The 10,029-nt window shown below is 33.9% G+C and overlaps 1 pseudogene; it reads left to right on the top strand.

Annotated features, from left to right (window-relative positions):
- The first annotated feature begins 625 nt into the window (after positions 1–625).
- LOC149847011 (cytochrome P450 86B1 pseudogene) lies at positions 626–3,077 on the top strand (annotated as a pseudogene).
- The last annotated feature ends 6,952 nt before the right edge of the window (positions 3,078–10,029 follow it).

Genomic DNA, 10,029 nt, shown 5'->3' with positions numbered 1-10,029 from the left:
AGGTCACTAGCTGGGAAATGGTTGGGATGTTGTCACCTACCGTAGGCACAGAAATGTAAATTGTTCCAATTCATGTCGGATTTAGGCATTACCAAGTTCAACTTAATCGAGTTTGGCCTACTAGGATTCAGATTTGGATTCGGATTCAGATGGAAAAAAAGATAAAATGAAACCCAGATCCGACTAGCTTAAAACCCAATATTTACACTTAATCGGGTTGGGTTTTTAGTCAGATTCAGGTTCAAGTTTGAATGTAAAACTTAATACCAAACCCGCTTAATGGACTCAGATTCGGTTGCACTCAAACTGTTTACACCTGCGAACCACCATTCTGGCTGTTTCAAGGCTGGTAGGTAGCCGAAAAATGATTGGATTTCTATTTTATATAAATTTTTTTCTTAGTTTTTTGACGTTCTGGCCATTTTCTGTTCACCCACTGGCCAAGAAATGATTGGGATGGTAGACACTTATCAACCCGCTTAATTCAGTCATTGCAAGTTAATAAATTTTACAGTTGGATGGTAGTTGGAACGCGTTGATGCCAAGCGGGAGATTCTATAAAGGCTCTTCATTTTCAGTGACTCAAGTGCACCTCAACTAAGTCTAAGCTAATCTAGGAGTCACGATGGAGGTCGCATCCTTGCGTTGGTTGGCCCAAATCTTTTCCATGTTGTGGTGGCCAGAGACTTGGGTAGCCATCTTTAGCTGCTACTGCATCCACAACTATCTCAAACAAAGACATGAGGCGATAGTCAGTTGGCCAGTTGTTGGCATGTTGCCTTCCCTCTTGCTCAACTTCCATCGTGTTTACGATTGGTTGACAGAACGCTTCATGCTTACCGAGGGCACTTACCAATTCAAGGGTCCTTGGTTTATGAACATGGAGTTTGTGGGCACATGCAACCCCAGAAACATAGAACATGTGCTCAAGACCAACCTCCAGAACTACCCAAAGGGTGAGGAGTTCCAGGAGATGTTCTTTGAGGTGTTTGGAACCAGCATTGGGAGTGCTGATGGAGAGGCATGGAAGGTGCAGAGGAAAATGGCACATGCACACCTTCACTCAAAAGCATTTAGAGACTTTCTGACTAAGGCTTCGAATGACTTGGTCCACACAAGGCTTGTCCCTGTTCTGGGTCAACTTGCGGGCCAGGGCACCAGTTTTGACCTGCAGGAGTTGTTCATGAGGTTCACCTTCGACAGCACAAGCATGGCCATCTTAGGGACCGACCCTGGCTGCCTTTCTAAGGACTTCCCCACTGTCCAGTTTGCCAAAGCGGTTGATGATGCAATGGAGGCCATTGTGTATCGACATCTGCTGCCCGGTAATATTACACTCATGCCCTCCCTATTCTTGTCTCTGATTTCTGCAAACAACATATGGAGCTGCCAACTTTTAAAAACCTTACATGCACCAAAAGCATTCCTACTCTTCAAGACGATGATACAACCATTAAACTTCAACGTGTTCCTACCACCTTAAGATACAACCATTGAATTTGTAAAAGGTACATTGTAGAGGTGTGTTTTGGAAAGAAAATAATTAAATACCTTAATAAGCTCTGTGAAAATAAAAAAGACCTATCATATACAATTTACATTGAGCATCTCAACTTCCTGGTAGCAAATGAAATGTTTACATAGGTGTTATAAATGTCTTTGGTGTGATACGGGGAATGTCAAAGATATTGCTACCTGAGGTCATATAGGATACAAAATGGTAGTCTGAACCATGAGCCTGTATGTTTCTTTGGTCAAAACTAACGATTCACATTTTTTCTAAAGATCCATAAAAAACACACATAAATGGTACTTGCATGTATTTTATGAGAGAGAGAAAATTGTGCAGTGTGCAGCTTCCCCACCATTTAACTCCCAAACCCCTTTAAAAAAGTACTTTCATGTATTTTTTGCACATTATACATATATATATATATATCATACTTCAAATAAATATACTCTTTGAAAAAGTTTTTGTATTTATAAAATATTACTTATTTTAATAAATTAAATAAAAAACATGATTCACCCAAGTCATTGAGTCGCATGGCCAATCCCGTACCAAGTTCTGAGAATGTCAACCAATATAAATTATAACGAGGGACATAGGGACTAAAATGGAATGTTATGCATTTTATCTTGTGATCACTTCAAGAGTTTAAGTCTTTTTTTTCTTTTTTTTTTGAGAATTTGTATGCATATCTGAACCAAAGACTCCTTCAGTTAGATTGTGGCGGCTACTTCGGCGATACAGGCTTGGAATAGAGAAGCAACTGCACAATGCCAAGGTGGTGATGCGTGGTCATGTAGCTGGAAGAATAGCTCAAATAAAAGCATCAAGCATCCGGAGCGCAGATCTATTATCAGGCTATGCAGCCCAAGTGGATGACGACGAGTTTCTCAAAGATGTGGGGGTTAACTTTTTAATTGCCGGCCGGGACACCTCGGGAGCCACGTTAACCTGGTTCTTCTGGCTTTTGTCCAAAAACCCACACGTGGAAGCCAAGCTAATAGACGAGCTAAAGCAGATTGTTGATGAAAAGAGAAGAGATGTCTTGTCATTATTAACATCCTCATCGTTATTATTGTGCGAGTTTAATGAAGAAGATTTGCAAAAGATGGTGTATCTTCACGCCGCTCTATGTGAAACGCTTAGGCTGTACCCTCCTGTTGCCTTAGAGCACAAGTGCGTCTTAAAGGAAGACACACTTCCTGATGGGACAGTTGTAAAGCCAGGAATGGTCCTATGGTATCTCATCTACACAGTGGGGAGGACTGAATGGGTGTGGGGGAAAGACTGCAGGGCGTTCAAGCCGGAGAGGTGGATAGATGAAAAGGGGGGGCTGAGACCTGAAAGCAATAGTTTCAGGTTTCTTGCTTTTAATGGAGGACCTAGGAGCTGTGTTGGTAAAGAGATGGCCATTTCCCAGATGAAGCATGCAGCAGCTGCAATCCTCTTGAACTTCAGAGTAAAGGTTGAGGAAGCCCAGGCCATTGTTCCTAAGCTCTCCGTGGTCATGTCCATAAAGAATGGCTTGAAGGTGAGAGTTAGCAAAAGATCGAGTCAGGCAGCATAAGCTAGGCTGCATTATTCGGATGTTCCAAAAAACGTATAAATATGTGGAACCTAGGGTGCTGCTGCTGTTGGTTTGATTTCATCGAGTCTATTGACGTCTCCGTTGTGTGCATTTATTTTCCCATGTATGATGCTCATCCTAAAATCCTTATCACTCAATTTTAGCATCTATTTGTTAGTGCGTTAGATGTGCTCTCTCGCTCTAAGGATACTTTGTATTATTTTACTTGTCTTTTCTTTTGGTTGCGAATCAAAATTATTATCACTTTGTTTTCTCTTTCGGATAATAAATTGCTATTTTACATAATAGTTGCAAAATATCACAACTTTTTTTTCCTACCCATACCCACTCAATTTTTACTGAATTTGCAAGTATTTCTAACGATTTTACTCTTATGTTAGAAAGTAAAAATCGACTGTGGCTTACAATTTTTTTAGCAAAACTCACAACCTTACTATTCCAGCAAAACTTGACTCCAAAAGCATAAGTACGATTAGTAATATTCTTTGTCATGGAATTGTGAAACTCATCCAAAGAATAGCGAAACTCGGAAACGATAAACAACAAAACTAATTACGTGGAAAAGTGAGATTCTTTTGCAATAGAACAATGAAACTAATTATGATAGAGTAGCAAAACTTAATTTAACATCTATAGACCGAACTGAAACGTGTGGAACTCATACATAGAATAGCAAAACTCAGTTCTATGGAAAAAAAATCATGAAACATGTATAGACAGGACTGAATGTAAAACTCGTTCACAAAATAGCAAAACTCAATTCTGTAAAAAGAAACATGTAACATGTTTTGGTATGAAAATGTACAAACATACATACATAACAAACAGCTATGAATAATAGTTATGAAAATATACATACATACATAACAAATATATGATCAATAGTTATTAAAATATTTATATTGATCAATATTTTTTTTTATAATAAAGTGATGTGTCTTACGAGTCTTCTAAGACATTATCTAAGTGATCGTCCACCTCATTATCACCCAATTGTCTCAGTTGAGTTTTGACCTTTTTCATTACTGATTTCAGTTGTTTATATTTATCTCGAAGATTAGAAATCTTCCATCATTTGAAATTTGAGAAATATCACATGAATGCAACACTCTTAATAAACACAAACATACAAATTAATCTTAAAAAAACATGAAATTATTTCAAGACTTACATTGGAGGTTACTTTCGTGCATTCCTATTAACAGGCTTGTCATAAAAAATAACTCAAAAAGATAATGGTCTATATGCTTCTATGTATCTTGGTTAGAATCCTTAGTGTAATGCCCCAAAATTTAAACAAAAAAATTTAGCAAATTTTTGAATTTTTTTATTTAAATTTTAATCAACGAAAATGATATTTATCATATGAGAGTTTAAACAACTTTTGAGCGAGTTACACGTGTGAATCATCATAAGATCAAAGTATCCATTTACAAAACTCAAAACTACTCATATTACTTATAAAATTCTTTTCAAAAAATGACATATGAAAGGTTTAACAAGTGCTTAGGATCAAAACACACAAAATCCTAAGTTTGGCACTGCATCCTCAGAAGTGTTGGTCCTCGATGTTGTCATTGCATATCGTCATCCACTGTCCACCATGTCAGTAATTTAAAATTCCTTTAAAGGGTTAGACTCATGAAAGCCTGATAGGTATATGCCACATTACGAGAATAATAACATTAAAACTATAATGATAGCATGCAGTTATTCAAAAGGAGCAAAATATGGTATACAATTCAAGTAACATATGTCTGGATATTCAAAGTAACACTTATATCATGCTCATTAATTAATTTGAATTAATAAGATATATCTTTAGTATCAAAACTGTTACAGTCAATCGATCTTTATTTCACTTATTAGTATCTATTCGGACATGTGGGGAAAATCTGACACAACAATCCAGACCACTATGAGGGTATTTTATTCAAGAATTGTATTTTTATCCAGGCAACTGACTGAAGCTAACCCAAAGAGGATGACTAGTGATCGAAAGAAAACCCTGCTAAGGCTTATAGTAAAATATATAATGCATCCTGTACTAGCTGCAATAGTTGAAGATCTATCACATATGACATATTTGATATTTTCGATCTCTTTACCTACGAGTGAGTAAAGACCGATGGAGAACCTTTGCTCCTAGAAAGTAACAACAAAAGGTCACCCGAGATTGTACCCCTTACTCTCTCCAAGGTAAGTAAAACACTGAATAAGTTATCAGGTTTGGTTAAATTAAAGCTTTTTTATTCATTTACTGATAATTGTTATACTTAGACATCTCAGGGCTCATTAGCTCAAGTACCTCTCTAAGGTACGAACAAGTCCCAAGTTTTCTATAACTCATACATTATGCTCGAGTGTCTAATTGTGTGTGTATATTTTTATTTCATGAACTAGAACATCTTGTGCCTCCAACTGGGTTCATAACAACCCCTTGCTTTTTAGGAGCAATACCCATATATGCATGCCAGTGCATATTATAAAACACCAATTTTTAAAATATAGGCATTTTAAGAATACCTAAATTCTGAAAAATGTTTGTCTCAAAATTTAAATTCCTGCCAAACTAGTTTTTGAAAAATGCTTAAGAACCTGACAAAATCAACTCTGAATGAGTTGAAATTTGATCTACACTCAAAGGACACATGGAGGAAGAGAATAAAAAAAATGGATTTAAAACTCTACAAAAATCTACATAAAATGATGAGTGCAAAAGATGACAAATTCTGGTTTTAAAATTCAATTCAAATTTAATCAAAGGCAAATCACTTCATGAACTATTAACACTATGAAACTTCAATAACAAACATATCAGCCCTAACACTCTGTTAAAATACAGTAAACAGAACTTAATTATGCTAACAAAATTAAATCTAAAAATAAAACCTAAATTATTGTGAAAGAATTAAATTCACTCTAACACAAAAGTAAATAACGACTTAGACTAAAGGGATAACCCTAAGCTAATAGAAACAATAACTAATGTGAGTGCATACCAAGGTTAACCGTCCCCTATGTGGGATCTACTCAAACATTACTTAAGAAGAAAGAAAACTATGAATATGAAATGAAAACATGAGCCTACAAGACTTACCTAAATAACACAAGATTTAAGTAATATAAATATTATCTAAGGTAAGTCATCCCCTATGTGGGGCCTACTAAACATTTATGTAATAATGAAATGAAAATAGAATATTTAATTACAAATGACTAACTAACCTAACTAATATGCAAGACTATTTATTAATAGACATACAATAAATAAAAAAACATCTAAGTCAAACTTACCTAATTTATGAAATATAAAAATCACATATACTATACTAACCTAACTAAGAAGATAGGCAATTCATAAATGCTAGACAAAATGGGATTTAGGTGGGGCCCGTATAAGATTTTACCTTAGGGAAATATTTGACTTTTCTGATCAAAAAACGTCAGCCCCAAGTGGGCCCACACATTTTTGGATTAACTTCTTAAATAAGAAGATGATCTTCTTTTAAATCAAATCAGAATGAATTTAGGTAAGGGATTTGAATTTCAAGTCAACTTACTTAAATCACAAGAGGAGGAGATCCTCTTGGTTGGTGTCTTCAATGAGACCCCACTCTTTCCCCTTTTTGATTTCACAAAATTTAGAAACCCCCACAATTTTCCAAAATCGCCTATTCTTTAAATTTTCTAAATTGCCCTTCATAAATATTTGATTTTTTTTCAAATTATACTAAGCCAAACTAATTTAATTTATTCTATTTGCTAACTAGACTAACTAATGAATGGGTAAAAATTGAACTAACACAAAAATTGTGAATAGCTAGAATTTCTAAAAAATACATGCTAATTTAGCAAACTATTGACTAAAATCTATTTCTAACCTAAATGCAATGAATCTGGACTTAAGGAACTCCTAAAAATTAATTTACTAAAAAAAATTGCAGCTTCAAGGTTCAACAATGGCTGCCTTCTTCTATGGAGAAGACGACAGTCAATGTAGAACTCGAGTTTCAATAAAACACAAGAAAAACGAGTTTAGTTAAAATGCTAAACTTAAGAGAGAGAGAGAAATTCTAAACAATAAAATAATTCAAGACTCTATCTTAGGCTATCAAAAAGTTGATTTTCAAATATTTTGAACAGTTGAAAAAAAATTGACATAAAAACTTTGTAAAAACTAAAAAACGGCTAGACTATGTCTAGCTGATTTTCATAAAAGCAACAAATAAAATTAAAAATGAAAGGAAGCGAAGATCTTACCGGATGATCCGCGCTTGGTCTAAGACTTGAGGCCTCCCACGACTTCTTCTAAGCTTCTGAAAATGTCTGCAACTTCAGCAACTCATGAAAGGAACAGTGACGGTGGTTCGAAGGACGGTAGGTGGGAAAGAAGAGCTAGCCCGAAAAACTCCTTTGCTCGCTTGAGGGCCTAGAAATCTCCTCGGCAGGATACCCCTAAAAATTGATATTAATTACAAAATAATGTTAAAAATCAGGGTATTCAGAAAATGGTTTTGAAATATACCTAACCCGAAGACCAAACAAGTTCAAAATGATGTCAAATATGAAAACTATTTATGAAAAAATAAAATAAACAAGAAAAATATTTATTTTTCCTATATTTTTGTAAAACTGAGCTCCAACGGGAACTAGTTATGCAAAACAGTAAGATAACAAATCAAATGACCTTCAAAAATAATAAAAATTGACATGAACAATTCTAACAACCCTAAAAACAACATAAAATTGAAAAATAAATTTAATGAATATGCTAAAAATAAATATTAAAGTAAAAAGTAAAAAACGGTTGCTGAATAAGCTAATCTATACCTATCATGGTGTCAGACCAGAATAAAATATCAAACAGAGATGAAAAGTTATAAAATTTGACAGGGATAAACTAGACATAACAATAAAGAGATGCTATTTTACAGATCAGAAAAATCATCTCCAGATAGAGAGATATGATTTTGTCAAGATACACTTGATTCTGGACAATGCCTGATGATTCAAAAAAAGCATATTCAAATTACTAATTAAAAAAAATAACAACAATCTAAAAAAATCACCAAAATCATATGACAAAAACTAGACATGTAGACGGATCAGTCACTTTTTATGGATTGAAGAGATCATCTCCAGTTAGGGAGACATCACTCTGGCAAGATGCATATGGATCTGGACATGGCCTGGCGATTCAAGAAAAGTTGGCTCTGATTTTGAGATAAAATAAAATAATAGATGATCATAAAAAATCATAAAAATCATAATAAATAAAGTAGATATGTAGACAAAGAAGCCACTTTTTACGGATCTGAAAAATGATCTTCAGTTAGGGAGATATGACTTTGGTAAGTTGCTCCTAATTCTAAATAGCATTTTAACGATGCAGAATTTAGGTTTCGCTTCTTGATTTTAAAAATGAGCATCAAATAACCAAAAATCATGAATTTTTTTCAGATTCATGCAAACATATAGATATAACCCTCATAAAAAATTTAGATCGAAATAATAAAAATACATACATAAAATACGGTTGCTAATGCGAGGCCAAAATCAAGATTTATGCAAGACTATCAAACAAGATTCAAGAACTTGATCTAACATGTATAAAATGAAAAATAGAATACAGATGCAAAATTTTTAGTTTTTCATAGATGAAATAATATAAATCTAAATCTAATATGCTCATAAATAAAATAAATTATAAAAAATGAAAACTGCATGGGATTCGCTTTGATGTAGCTGATTGAAGGTATGATTAGATCTATGAAAGGTTGCATCTCCATCTTCTTGTTGGCTGAGATAAAATCAATAACCAAGCATCAAAAAATATGAAAAGAGCAAGAGGATGAGGGTTTACCTATGGCTGAATTGATCATTGATGCTATCATACAAAAAGCACATCAAAGAGGAAGAAAAAAAGAAAAAGGTAGGGGCAACACCATGGAAAAAGAAGAGAAAAATCAAAATAAGCAAGAGAGAGAGCGATTTTACCTTGGGCTAGAAGAGAAGCCAAGGGAGAGAGAAAGCCTTAATAGGATCATATGTGTGGATGGTTGGACGTCCCCTCTTTGTACGCTATTTATAATATTTTTTTAGGCTAAAGATAGGGAATCTAATTAACCTAATTAGTAATTAATTAAGAAATTTCAAATGGAGCAATTTTCCCTAGAGGAGTTCTAATTCAAATTTTGGTTTTGACTTTTCTTAATTGACTTTAACCTAATTGGGATTCTAAACAAATAAACCCAAATATGGCGCCACCTAGGTGGGCCTCACATTTGATTTTAAAAACAATTAAAAGGTTTAAAAAGGTTTTAAAAACAAAGTTAAAATGAAAGGATAAAATCATGATTTAAAAAGTGAAAATAAAGCCTTAGACTAACTAATTTTCTAAAATAACAAGAAGGACAAAATGAAAAGAAGAATCCATAGGTGACACCACCTAGGTGTGTCCCTTTTGGAGTGAATTGGATCTAAGATCCATTTTTGAAATTCAAGCTTGATAAAATCTAAATCAAAATTCGATCCAGATTCAGATCTGTCACGTTGAAAAAGATATGTTTTCAAAAAGTGCATTTCAAAATATAAAATATTGGGTTTAGATTAAAATGTAAAAATCAATTTTGAGCCCAGGTTTGAAATTAAAAGAAGGTTTGAATTTAGATATGGATCTGAAGTTTTAAGATGACAAATGCATTTGGATCTTAGACTATGAGTCTGATCCATGTTTGAAAATGATGAAAGATTCTAGATCAAAGATAAAAACACTTAAAATGGATCCTGAATAATGAAAAAAATAAGCTGGATTTTGGATCAAAGATAGAATTAGAAAGTAAATCCATATCAAGATAATGTGATGAAAATGGATCCTAGATATTAAATGAAAATTGAAGAATGGATCCAGAATAACAAATGATTGAAT

The sequence above is a fragment of the Nuphar pumila genome, chromosome 2, assembly GCF_984573655.1.
Source record: "Nuphar pumila chromosome 2, dmNupPumi1.hap1.1, whole genome shotgun sequence".
Taxonomy (NCBI): Eukaryota; Viridiplantae; Streptophyta; class Magnoliopsida; order Nymphaeales; family Nymphaeaceae; genus Nuphar; species Nuphar pumila.
This window is presented reverse-complemented; position numbering and strand designations above follow the sequence as displayed.